Source organism: Lolium rigidum, chromosome 5, assembly GCF_022539505.1.
Source record: "Lolium rigidum isolate FL_2022 chromosome 5, APGP_CSIRO_Lrig_0.1, whole genome shotgun sequence".
NCBI lineage: Eukaryota > Viridiplantae > Streptophyta > Magnoliopsida > Poales > Poaceae > Lolium > Lolium rigidum.
Genome location: NC_061512.1, coordinates 265,583,083 through 265,595,980, shown reverse-complemented (window position 1 = coordinate 265,595,980; position 12,898 = coordinate 265,583,083). Strand labels below are relative to the sequence as shown.

The 12,898-nt window shown below is 44.2% G+C and overlaps 1 long non-coding RNA gene across 7 annotated transcripts; it reads left to right on the top strand.

The window, feature by feature from the left end:
- The first annotated feature begins 6,226 nt into the window (after nucleotides 1-6,226).
- LOC124657966 lies at nucleotides 6,227-11,811 on the top strand. 7 transcript variants are annotated; one of them, XR_006988961.1, is made up of 7 exons: nucleotides 6,227-6,563; nucleotides 7,237-7,275; nucleotides 7,741-7,852; nucleotides 8,115-8,220; nucleotides 8,609-8,870; nucleotides 9,914-9,982; nucleotides 11,468-11,811. It is a non-coding gene; the product is annotated as an uncharacterized LOC124657966 (long non-coding RNA). The 7 variants fall into 7 exon arrangements; XR_006988962.1 differs by having other exon boundaries at nucleotides 6,560-6,607; XR_006988958.1 differs by lacking the exon at nucleotides 6,227-6,563 and adding an exon at nucleotides 6,570-7,015.
- Nucleotides 11,812-12,898: the final 1,087 nt, after the last annotated feature.

The window sequence follows — 12,898 nt, the reverse complement described above, 5'->3', positions numbered from 1 at the left end:
GCACTAGGAAACACTCCACTATTATCCTACTTAGGAACTTTTATGTTGGTATATCTAGTTGGAATAGGTATGTTCTTGATACTCTTTCGGGGGGTAATTTCCTAGGTACACATGCTTTAGAAGCTAGTTGCATCATTGAGAGTCTAGTTGGAATACCACCTGTTAATGAAACTAAAAGCGAAATCTCTCTTGAGGATGTTATGAAAAAATTGGAAACCATAGAGAAAAAATTTCCAAGTGTTGAAACTAAATTGGAAATGTTACTTGATAAAACTGATGAACTTGATAAATCCTTAGGAGGAATTGATGAAAGAATTAGTATTCTAGAAACTTGTGTTGTCCATGATAATCAAATCAATAGGATTGGCGAACTTGAAGAAGCTATGGGAACCTTGGGTTCAACTTTTTCTTCTCTTAAGTATAAGGAGAAAGCTTATGTGGGTAAGGAGCAAAAGTTTATGTATGTCTCTAAAGTGCCTAAACCAAAAAAATATTATTATAGGCCTAAAATTGACAAAGCCCTTAGTACCACTACAGATGGGGGAGCATATGATGTTGATGTTTCATCTCTTGATAATACTTGATACACACTTTCTGCGCCTAGCTGAAAGGCGTTAAAGAAAAACGCTTATGGGAGACAACCCATGTTTTTACTACAGTACTTTTATTTTATATTTGAGTCTTGGAAGTTGTTTACTACTGTAGCAACCTCTCCTTATCTTAGTTTTGTGCATTGTTGTGCCAAGTAAAGTCGTTGATAGTAAGGTTCATACTAGATTTGGATTACTGCGCAGTAACAGATTTCTTTGCTGTCACGAATTTCGACCTGCCTCTCTGTAGGTAGCTCAGAAAAATATGCCAATTTACGTGCGTGATCCTCAATTTGAGCATTTTCATTTGAGCAAGTCTGGTGCCTCAATAAAATCCATCTTTGCGGACTGTTCTGTTTTGACAGATTCTGCCTTTTATTTTGCATTGCCTCTTTTGCTATGATGGATGAATTTCTTTGCTTCATTAATGTCCAGTAGCTTTGTGCAATGTCCAGAAGTGTTAAGAATGATCATGTCACCTCTGAACATGTGAATTTTTATTATGCACTAACCCTCTAATGAGTTGTTTTGAGTTTGGTGTGGAGGAAGTTTTCAAGGATCAAGAGAGGGAGATGATACAATATGATCAAGGAGAGTGAAAGCTCTAAGCTTGGGGATGCCCGGTGGTTCACTCCTGCATATTTTAAGAAGACTCAAGCGTCTAAGCTTGGGGATTCCCAAGGCATCCCCTTCTTCATCGACAACATTATCGAGGTTCCTCCCCCGAAACTATATTTTTATTCCATCACATCTTATGTGCTTTGCTTGGAGCGTCGGTTTGTTTTTATTTTTGTTTTTGTTTGAATAAAATGGATCCTAGCATTCATTGTGTGGGAGAGAGACACGCTCCATCTGTTGCATATGGACAAATATGTCCTTAGGCTTTACTCATAGTATTCATGGCGAAGGTTGAATCTTCTTCGTTAAATTGTTATATGGTTGGAATCGGGAAATGCTACATGTAGTAATTCTAATATGTCTTGAATAATTTGATACTTGGCAATTGTTGTGCTCATGTTTAAGCTCTTGCATCATATACTTTGCACCCATTAATGAAGAAATACATAGAGCTTGCTAAAATTTGGTTTGCATATTTGGTCTCTCTAAAGTCTAGATAATTTCTAGTATTGAGTTTGAACAACAAGGAAGACGGTGTAGAGTCTTATAATGTTTACAATATGTCTTTTATGTGAGTTTTGCTGCACCGGTTCATCCTTGTGTTTGTTTCAAATAACCTTGCTAGCCTAAACCGTGTATCGAGAGGGAATACTTCTCATGCATCCAAAATCCTTGAGCCAACCACTATGCCATTTGTGTCCACCATACCTACCTACTACATGGTATTTCTCCGCCATTCCAAAGTAAATTGCTTGAGTGCTACCTTTAAAATTTCCATCATTCGCCTTTGCAATATATAGCTCATGGGACAAATAGCTTAAAAACTATTGTGGTATTGAATATGTACTTATGCACTTTATCTCTTATTAAGTTGCTTGTTGTGCGATAACCATGTTCATGGGGACGACATCAACTACTCTTTGTTGAATATCATGTGAGTTGCTATGCATGTCCGTCTTGTCTGAAGTAAGGGAGATTTACCACTCATTTAATGGTTAGAGCATGCATATTGTTAGAGAAGAACATTGGGCCGCTAACTGAAGCCATGAATCATGGTGGAAGTTTCAGTTTTGGACATATATCCTCAATCTCATATGAGAACATTAATTATTGCTACATGCTTATGCATTAAAGAGGAGTCCATTATCTGTTGTCTATGTTGTCCCGGTATGGATGTCTAAGTCGAGAATAATCAAAAACGAGAAATCCAAATGCGAGCTTTCTCCTTAGACCTTTGTACAAAGCGGCATAGAGGTACCCCTTTGTGACACTTGGTTAAAACATGTGTATTGCGATAATCCCGGTAATCCGAGCTAATTAGGACAAGGTGCGGGCACTATTAGTATACTATGCATGAGGCTTGCAACTTGTAAGATATAATTTACATGATACATATGCTTTATTACTACCGTTGACAAAATTGTTTCTTGTTTTCAAAACCAAAGCTCTAGCACAAATATAGCAATCAATGCTTCCTCCTCGCGAAGGGCCTTTCTTTTACTTTTATGTTGAGTCAGTTCACCTATTTCTCTCCACCTCAAGAAGCAAACACTTGTGTGAACTGTGCATTGATTCCTACATACTTGCATATTGCACTTGTTATATTACTTTACATTGACAATATCCATGAGATATACATGTTATAAGTTGAAAGCAACCGCTGAAACTTAATCTTCCTTTGTGTTGCTTCAATACCTTTACTTCGATTTATTGCTTTATGAGTTAACTCTTATGCAAGACTTATTGATGCTTGTCTTGAAAGTACTATTCATGAAAAGTCTTTGCTTTATGATTCAGATGTTTACTCATGTCATTACCATTGTTTTGATCGCTGCATTCATTACATATGCTTACAATAGTATGATCAAGGTTATGATGGCATGTCACTCCAGAAATTATCTTTTGTATCGTTTACCTGCTCGGGACGAGCAGGAACTAAGCTTGGGGATGCTGATACGTCTCCGACGTATCAATAATTTCTTATGTTCCATGCCACATTATTGATGATATCTACATGTTTTATACACATTATATGTCGTATTTATGCATTTTCCGGCACTAACCTATTAACGAGATGCCGAAGAGCCGTTGTCTGTTTTCTGCTGTTTTTGGTTTCAGAAATCCTAGTAAGGAAATATTCTCGGAATTGGACGAAATCAACGCCCAAGATCCTATTTTTGCACGAAGCTTCCAGAAGACCGAGGGGGAAAGGAAGTGGGGCCACGAGGCGCCGCCACAACAGGGCGGCGCGGCCTGGGCCCTGGCCGCGCGGCCCTGGTGTGTGGGGCCCTCGTGTGGCCCCCGCGTTGCCCTTCCGCCTACTTAAAGCCTTCGTCGCGAAACCCCCGCACCGAGAGCCACGACACGGAAAACCTTACCGAGACGCCGCCGCCGCCAATCCCATCTCGGGGGATTCTCGGAGATCGCCTCCGGCACCCCTGCCGGAGAGGGGAATCGTCTCCCGGAGGACTCTTCACCGCCATGGTCGCTCCGGAGTGATGAGTGAGTAGTTCACCCCCGGACTATGGGTCCATAGCAGTAGCTAGATGGTTGTCTTCTCCTCATGTGCTTCATTGTCGGATCTTGTGAGCTGCCTAACATGATCAAGATCATCTATCCGTAATTCTATATGTTGTGTTTGTCGGGATCCGATGGATAGAGAATACTATGTTATGTTGATTATCAATCTATTACCTATGTGTTGTTTATGATCTTGCATGCTCTCCGTTATTAGTAGAGGCTCTGGCCAAGTTTTTACTCTTAACTCCAAGAGGGAGTATTTATGCTCGATAGTGGGTTCATGCCTCCATTAAATCCGGGACGGTGACGTGAAAGTTCTAAGGTTGTGGATGTGCTGTTGCCACTAGGGATAAAACATTGATGCTATGTTCGAGGATGTAGTTATTGATTACATTCGCACCATACTTAATGCAATTGTCTGTTGTTTACAACTTAATACTGGAAGGGGTTCGGATGATAACCTGAAGGTGGACTTTTTAGGCATAGATGCATGCTTGATAGCGGTCTATGTACTTTGTCGTAATGCCCAATTAAATCTCACAATACTCATCATATCATGTATGTGCATTGTCATGCCCTCTTTATTTGTCAATTGCCCGACTGTAATTTGTTCACCCAACATGTTATTTATCTTATGGGAGAGACACCTCTAGTGAACTCGTGGACCCCGGTCCATTCTTTTACATCGAATACAATCTATCGCAATACTTGTTCTACTGTTTTCTCGCAAACAATCATCCACACTATACATCTAATCCTTTGTTACAGCAAGCCGGTGAGATTGACAACCTCACTCGTTTCGTTGGGGCAAAGTACTTTGGTTGTGTTGTGCGAGGTTCCACGTTGGCGCCGGAATCCCCGGTGTTGCGCCGCACTACATCCCGCCGCCATCAACCTTCGACGTGCTTCTTGGCTCCTCCTGGTTCGATAAACCTTGGTTTCTTTCTGAGGGAAAACTTGCTACTGTACGCATCACACCTTCCTCTTGGGGTTCCCAACGGACGTGTCGACTGCACGCATCAACCATCCGAAGGAGATCAATGGCGGGACTTGGACGGATCCCAGAAGCTGTCCTCCAGAACATGCCAGCAGTGACGTGCATAGTGCCTTGATGAACTGCCATGGACCGCTGCGACGCCGGATTGAAGCCGCCAAGGACCTGTGCACCGTGTCTTCATACCCGATGCTCCCAACAGAGTTACAACGTCGAAGACACCGCCATCGAGCCGATCCGCGGATCGAGGCTTTCGCCCGAAGACAACATCCAGCTCCAAGCAGGTTATGGGGACTCCGACACTCCTCGGCGGCGCCTCCAAGGAGGGGAACGACACCCGCGGGCGCCGTTGCCGCTGGCCCGACTGAGCCAAGCTAGACTTTCGTCCGAGTCATCGCAAGTCTCCCCAACCCCCGGAACTGGGGCATATCGTCCGTGAGGCCTCGCACCGCCGCCGTCGCAGCCCCTCGTCGATGAAGTTGCAAAAACCGCAGAACTCCGAAACACCCACCGCATGGCTGAAGGCTAGGCGAAGACTCCAACTCCGACTCCATCCCGGCGAGGCACCGCAGCCTTCACACCCGCCGACACGAAGCACTGCGGCCAACACTCCCGCTCCTCCGGCTTGGGCTGGGGTAGCCCTCCACGAACGCTGCCCACTGCAGGCGAGACGTCCCTCCCACCCTCCCCGCCCGCAAGCCCAGATCGGGCCCGGGCCGCCAGCTTCCTCCGCTTGGCGACGGTCCTCTGCTCGCTAGGGCGTTCCCTGGCCGAGGCCTCCGCGCCGCTGCCACCCAACCTGCCGCTCCCAGACGCCCCTCACGACGCCGCCGCGCCGCCACGACCTCCCTCCTCGCCCACCTCGCCGGGATCTCCTCTCCGCCCGACCCCTCCGCCACGCGCCGCCGGGGACCACCGCACCCAGCGCCGCCGACCGCTCGCGCCACCTGCGCTGCCCTTCGACGTCCCGCCTCCGCACGGCATGGGACCCGTCACAGCGCGCCCACCTTCACCCGCCGACTTCGCCGGCCGGGCGTGGCCGCCACCGCCGTTAGGTTTTGGGGAGCCCCCAGAGTCGCCCGTGCGTGGCGACCAGGGGGGGAGTTTTTTGTTGGTCTATAGAATATAATAGCAACATGAGCAACTTTGACTTTTCCAAAAAGTAATATGGGTCCTAAATTGGAAAGAAACAAGCATTAATTTAAAGCTGGGTGATATATATAAAAAAAGCGTGCTTAGAGAATTGTAGGCTCGAACAACAAAAGATAGTCCAACTTTGAAATGCATGGAGGCATCTATATATCCTCATCTGCGAAGTACCACCGACCATGATCTGAATCTCTACTACTTAAAAAGACTAAACATGTTCCTTATTCTGCCAATACGTCAAACTCCTTCGTCGTTCTCTTTTGTCGCATTTCCTCGCGCGTTGTCGCGGCCGAATGGGCCAAGCCCAACAAATCCTCCATCTTCTTTCCTCTCACAAACCACGGAACGAGCGCCACCGCCGCTTCCTAGGGTTAGGCTCTGCCGCCGTCGCCGCCCATCCACCGTCGCCGCCGTCCATCCACCGTCGCCGCCATGCCAGCCAGTCGAGCCGTAGCAGTAGACTGGACCAAGTCGACTCCACTATAGCCAAAGCGCCCTCTGCCCTCGTCCGCCTCCCTCACATCCCATCTCGCGCCCTCCACCCGCGAGCCTGCTGCTCCGCCGGTGACGCTACGCCTGTAGCGCCCTCCACCTCCTCCTCTAGGCCGGCGGGATGTCTACTCCCCTCCTCCAAGCAGGCTGCCCGTCCCGCTTATCGCCTCTCCGCCCAGGCGCCCGAGTCCCAGATCGAGGTCGACCTCGCCTCCGCCGTCTTTCGCCACGCCTCAGCCCTCAAGTATTCCCTAACCGTTTTATTCTCCTTCACGTGTATGTGCTATTGGCGTGCTGATGTGTCCTGTGTGTATGTGCGACTGTGCGTTGGTGTGGTGCTACCTGCAGACTGTTGTAGATGAATCAATCTATTAGGATTTGGGCTGCTGCTTGCTAGCCCGGCTCGTGTATGTGCTACTAGGTTGCTGGTACTAAGGTTGTAGTAACTACTGACGTGCTAGGCTAATGAACTTTGATCCATTAGTTGATTTGCTAGGTTGCTAGGTTGCTGGGTTGCTATAATATCTGTTGCTAGGTTGCTAGGTTGCTGCTGCTACTGATTAATTAATGAAGTTAGCTTAGTTGATTTGCTAAACCTAAGATTTGCTTGCAATTTGTAGGTATTGTCAAGAAATGGACATTGATCCAGCTGGTATTGTCAAGAAATTATATAGTTTGTTCTCTGTTTGTACGCTTACCAGCTCCTGTTTTTACAATTTTACCCTACACGCTTAAGCGACGCTTAAGCTCGCCTAAGCTGTAGTTCCTCTAGGATGAGCCTCACCGCTCGCTTAGCGCTCCGGGCTTTTTTGAACCTTGAATAAGGTATGGAATAGTTCTGACTTGGTGCAGTGATTAATTCTTCATGTGCAGGAACTTGGAGAGATGATACCGGTGGACTCTACCTGCAAGGTGAGTGGCTTGATCCTTGATTAATCATCTTCTTAAATTTATATGGTTATCAAATGTTTGTCCTATATTAATTGGTGATTTGTGTAGTTGGTGAAGTAGAAGACTTTGTTGTCGATAAAACAACTTAACCAAATGTAGCTGAGTCAGGCTGGAGTAGACATGTTTTAAGAAAATATATTTCTTGTAAAAAAATTGTCACAATATATCTATTTTATTGTAATTTCACATCCCAATTATGCCATTAATTATAAAAAATGCTATTAGTAGTTATATCTTTGTGCCTTACGGCAGTATGGATGTTCTAGGATTATTTTGTAGTAGATGTCTACACTTACACCGTTTAGCTAATTACTGTTCTATTCCGTTTCAAGCAGAAACAAGTTGCTCTATTATTTCAGTGTCAGCTAGCTGTTTTTTCCTTTCAATTCCTGCTATTCTTGCTTAACTAACAACCCTAAACTGCAGGTACCTATATTCTTCACATGACTTGATACGGTTATGAAAAATGACCCTCTCGAAGCGCAACTATGTGCTCAGTTGATCGCCGTCATGCTCGATAGTGCGTTCTCTGTTAAAGGTAGGCCAGCAAACAAGATTGTAGTTGTGTTCATTTACTTGAATTTTTACAGTATGTGGGAAGCTGCCACCGTATTCCCACTTTATTCATCATCTATGGCCACCTGTCTGCTTATACTATGAATAGTTTCATAATCATAGATATGCTTCTCAAAATCTTCATGGATGTTCCTGCCATTTTTTAAGTATAAGTAATTTGAAAAGTATATTCCTTCCTACTATAGAAGTTATTTCTATGTGCCACTGATACATTTGTACCACAGCTGATCTATGAAGATCAATTAGTAGCGAAGCTGAATCTTGTTTGGATGCACTGGATTACTGCAGTTCAGTTTTGTCATGCATCAACTAGCCAAAACAGCGTTTCAGGTACTCACACCATCTTGGTGTGCTCAATCATGTAGTTCAGTTCAGTTTAGGAAAGCTCAATTTTATCACTACACATGAGCAGTATCAGCTTAAGTTATTTAGGTGTATACATGGTAGGTTTGCTTGTTTTCCTTTTACAAAATCAACTTAATTGAGGCTAGGATTGTCCATGACCAGACGTGTGCAATGCTTGAGAAGTAACCAATAGACTAAAATCATTTCCATGGGATTTTGCAGTTTTACGAAAGCATGGTGTATAGAAATACCAAACTACATTTACTTAATACTTTAATAGCATGTTTATGTTTCTCTTATACTGATAAGCTGACATATATGTGAGCAGTGGACACCACTCTATGCCCAAGTAACTATTTCTTCTCGTCAGCAGGTGTCACATGTTTGATGAAACGCCCAATAGCAGTGGTATATATTCATGAAGTTGCATATGATGGCATCAAACATGCATGGGACTAACTTCTTTCACCAGGTTAGGACAAACTAATACCTAGGCACACTTAAGTCCTGAATTGAGTTAGTTTAGGCAGAGTGTATGTGCTCTTGAGTCTCGACAGAATTATACAGATACTTAGATCAACAAGGACATTCACGAGCTGCCTGTCTCACCACGATGACATGATGTGGTCTCCATGGTGAGTACTGATAATATGTTACTTCGATTAGAAAAGGGGCTCAATCTTTATTTACAAAAAATTAGTGCTTGTACTAACATTTGTAAAATAGATGGTGCCACTAGGAATATACCATTCTAAAAATGATCCTTTTGCTTTGCGGTTAATTTTCTAAGAACATTCGACCGCGGTTGTAAAGTAATTTGATCTGGGTGGGAGCCAAAAGATATTGCCTTCGATGATTGACAGTTTGATGTGAACAAGGATAATTAAGTTGAAATATCACAGCGTCTCGAACCTGTTAATTTATATTATATTCCAAAGTGATTTTAATCTCCAACTGCACTAACTGATATTAGAAGGGTCTTTGATGTCGAGCTAAAAGCGTTGTGGTGATTATATGAGTGTTTTTTTCCGGTTAGCATGCGTGACACATTCTTCTTCTATTTTCAGTACTTATTATGATCAGGGGATTGTCCGTGTGTGTTTTATATATTATATTTACTTATTTCTATACATATGAGTAAATTGTCCCTTCAAATGGTGGAAGTTAGGCCACTAATAGGCAACCATCATGTTGATCAGTGTCCAGCTGGTGTGGTGCCATTTCTGTTGTATATCAACAATTACTCATTTTCTATGGCTTGCAGCTGCATTGTAATCTCATTAAGCCTCTAATAGACCAGTTCAAAGCACAATCAATGAGAGTTAAAGTTCTAACTGGTGCAAATTTATATGATACCTCTCCATATATTTTGTTTTTTCTGGTTTCATCACATTGGTTTTATGTTTGTTGGCTGCTTGCAGTTTTGTCATAGATTTTTTTGCATATTGGTAGAGCGTGCAGACTCTTTCGAGTCTTTTCAAGATAACAGAGTTATCAAATCATATTATTGTGTCATACGTACTAGGGGTATCTGGATAAGTAAATGCTTCCAGATGATAAGATATTTGCAAATTTTGTAATGCAAAGTTCAAACATTTGGAATTCACGGTTTAGTTTTTTAATCCATAATTAATACTTCCGACGTGAATTTGCTAACTCAATTGTAATTTTCTTTCAGTCACTGAACAAAGGAAGCCCCGTGGATTAGGATTCTTGTCCTATTTCATTCCAATAAAAAATTAAAAAGGTAACCAATACTGCATCCTCAACCATCTTCCTGGATTTCTACCTTAATCACCAGGCTCTCTTCGAATGAGATTTATGATACAAATGTTAATTAGGCTTGCTATTTGTACCTCATGGTTTTCCAAGAATTTGTCAGTAATAATATGTAAAATAAGGCCCATCTTTATTCTCTATCTAATGCCCCTTTCATGTGAAGTTTGTAGAGGCACTGCATTTCAGTGTTTTATTTTTGTTTAAAGTATTGAACATTCAATGATATGGAATTTTGGGAGTATCATGAATCATGACAAACTTTTCTTTTTTTTTTGTTTATCAACTCACACAATTTGGTTGGTCGTAGAACAGACAACATACTTGCACCAACACTAATTATACCGGGAAGCTATATACAGCTGGGACCACCTCATGCTAAATTATGGAGATTAAAGTAAGCTTTTACCAAATAGAAGAAAAACCAACTAAAGTAAGCTCATAATGCAGTGCCTCTGCAAGCTTATGCATATTTACAATCACCTGTACGTCCATAGTTGAAGCTCCTCCCACTCCTCCACCCATAAGGTATAGTTTGAGTGTGGCGCAAGGACGTTGATGGACACCTCTTTGCTCTCCACCAGCTCACCAGAGTAGCACTCTGAAATCTCTTAGGCTCCCCAGCTTCATCTCCACTGACTTTGTGTCGTGCTCAACCTTGGCCCTCTCCGTCAGCTCATGTGCCTCCTTCACTCTCACCTAGAAGCATGGCTCCCGCGTTAGACTCGTGTGCTTGCTCCTCAGCCCGTTTGCTGTGGTCGAGGTGTCGCCCATTCCAGTGAAGGCGCCTCTCTCCTTCCACCACATATCAAACAGTTCATACATGCAGAGTGTACATGAACTCTGTGTGAACTCACATATCAAGTATCAACTATGATGGTGATGTTGCCCTTGTCTTATCTCGTGACCATGACTAATGTAGCTACCTCTTGTCCTGTGGAGCTTGTTGTGGTGGTAGTCAGCAATGTCGAGGGGCTAGATAGGCAGCTGGTAGAAGCGGGCAGCGTTAACCAAGTACTTGGCACGACGGTGGAAGTCATGGGGGAGTTGGCTGTTGTCAAGCATGGACAGCATGCCATCCGAAAACTGAACCAATGACTTTTTTTTGTATCGTGGTTCCCTCCATGGCCTCACCGTGGTTCCCTCCGTTGCCTCATCGTTGATGCTGGAAGCCTCGAGAGCAAGGGGTAGGCCTTTCGTAACCTGGTGGCATGCACATTTCATGATGGGATTGGTGTGGTTTTTTCTTCCCGTTTTTGTTGTATTGGGGATGGAAGAACATTTGTCATGATTCATTTCAGCATTTTTTATGTTGTAGAGAAGTTTGTAGATATTTTCAAACCATACATCAACAATATATTACATACGAAGTAATTGCACACGATTTTTTCCACCAGTTTGTTCCTAATGTTAGCACATGTGGTTCTCATACACTTGATTTGGTTATTACAAACAGATGAGCCAAGACATGGTTGGGCCACTGGTTTGGTTTTCCTCTGCGCGGAGAGGCAAATATTTATTGGAGGTGAAGTTGAAGCATCTGGAATGGGATCTACACATGGATAGATAGATAATCTATCAAATATATCACTTGAAACTACTATTTAGTTTGTTCTAATACGTCTCATAATTTTGATGGAATAGCAATGCAATGGTTCAACCGAACCAATGAATTATTTCCAGCAGCTAATGCACAATGGTTTTGTGCAATGTTACATAAAAACTTCTGGTTGAGATTAGTGGTTTTGTTACCGGAAACTAAAATTTCGAGATCGGTAAGAATTACTTAATTTTAATGTATTCTTCAGTATTCGGTAGTTGTTCATTCTAGACCGCGTGACTTTTTTTGTTGTTGTCTATAGCTATCATTGTTAGGCCTTTTTTTTCTTTTCACTGGAAGAATGTTGTACCAACGTTCCCTAAAAAACTGTATGGCCAATGCCACCAAAACCAACAACAGATAGAAGCGGCAATCCTTAGCCACTTCTTTTGGGTTTAAGCTTATGGAGAAGTCAGCTTATGAATTTCGGTAGGGAGAAACTCCGGTGGGGAGAAGCTCCTATAAACTGTTCTACCCCTTCTTTTAGGTTTCCCGAATTTGATGGTAGTGTTATGTCAATAATGCCCCTAAATTTGATCTACACGTTCTCAATACTCATCTTTGTCCGTGAAGTGATGAACAACGTGTCTTCAGCGGAAAAGAAGGTCAGAGAGGCAGGTGTGCTAGAAACGTGTGAGGACTGAGGATCGGGAAGTGTGCCAACCCGCTGCTGAACAACGAGCCACCGAGGCAGAGCATATGCCATCAGCAGCGGCGCCGTTGTTGGTGTCTCGGTGATGGGCCATGATGCGGGCGGAGAGGCGGAGAGGCAGATCGCGACCTCAAGGTCCGTAGTGGCAGCGCTTCGAAAGGTTGACGATGACGGCCAACCGGCGGGGGACGGACTGGCTAGCTCGTCCTCGGCATCGATCTACGGTGGAGAGGCTGGCGACACTCGCTGCTGGGTGCGAGAATGAGAAGGAGATGCGGCGGAGAAGGAGGCTATGGGTGGCTGCCGGGGCGGCGGAGCAGGTGGCGGGTCCGGCATCCAGCGGGGAGCGGCGGGGAGCGGCGGTGGCGGGTCCGGCATCCAGCGGGGAGCGGCGGCGGCGGGTCTGGCGGGGAGCGGCAGCGGGTCTGGCGGGGAATCCTCGCTCAGGTGCACGCACACAGCGATGGGATGATACGAACCGCCGGCTCTTTTTTTCCTTCCTTTTTGATGAGTCTATCCAAACGTTATCCTTCGGGGTGGCATTTTGCTGTAAATAAAATCAACCAAAGGGGCATCTTAGTGTATCGATTCGATTCAGAGGGGAGAAGCTCGGGAAACTCCCAGAATCAACTCGC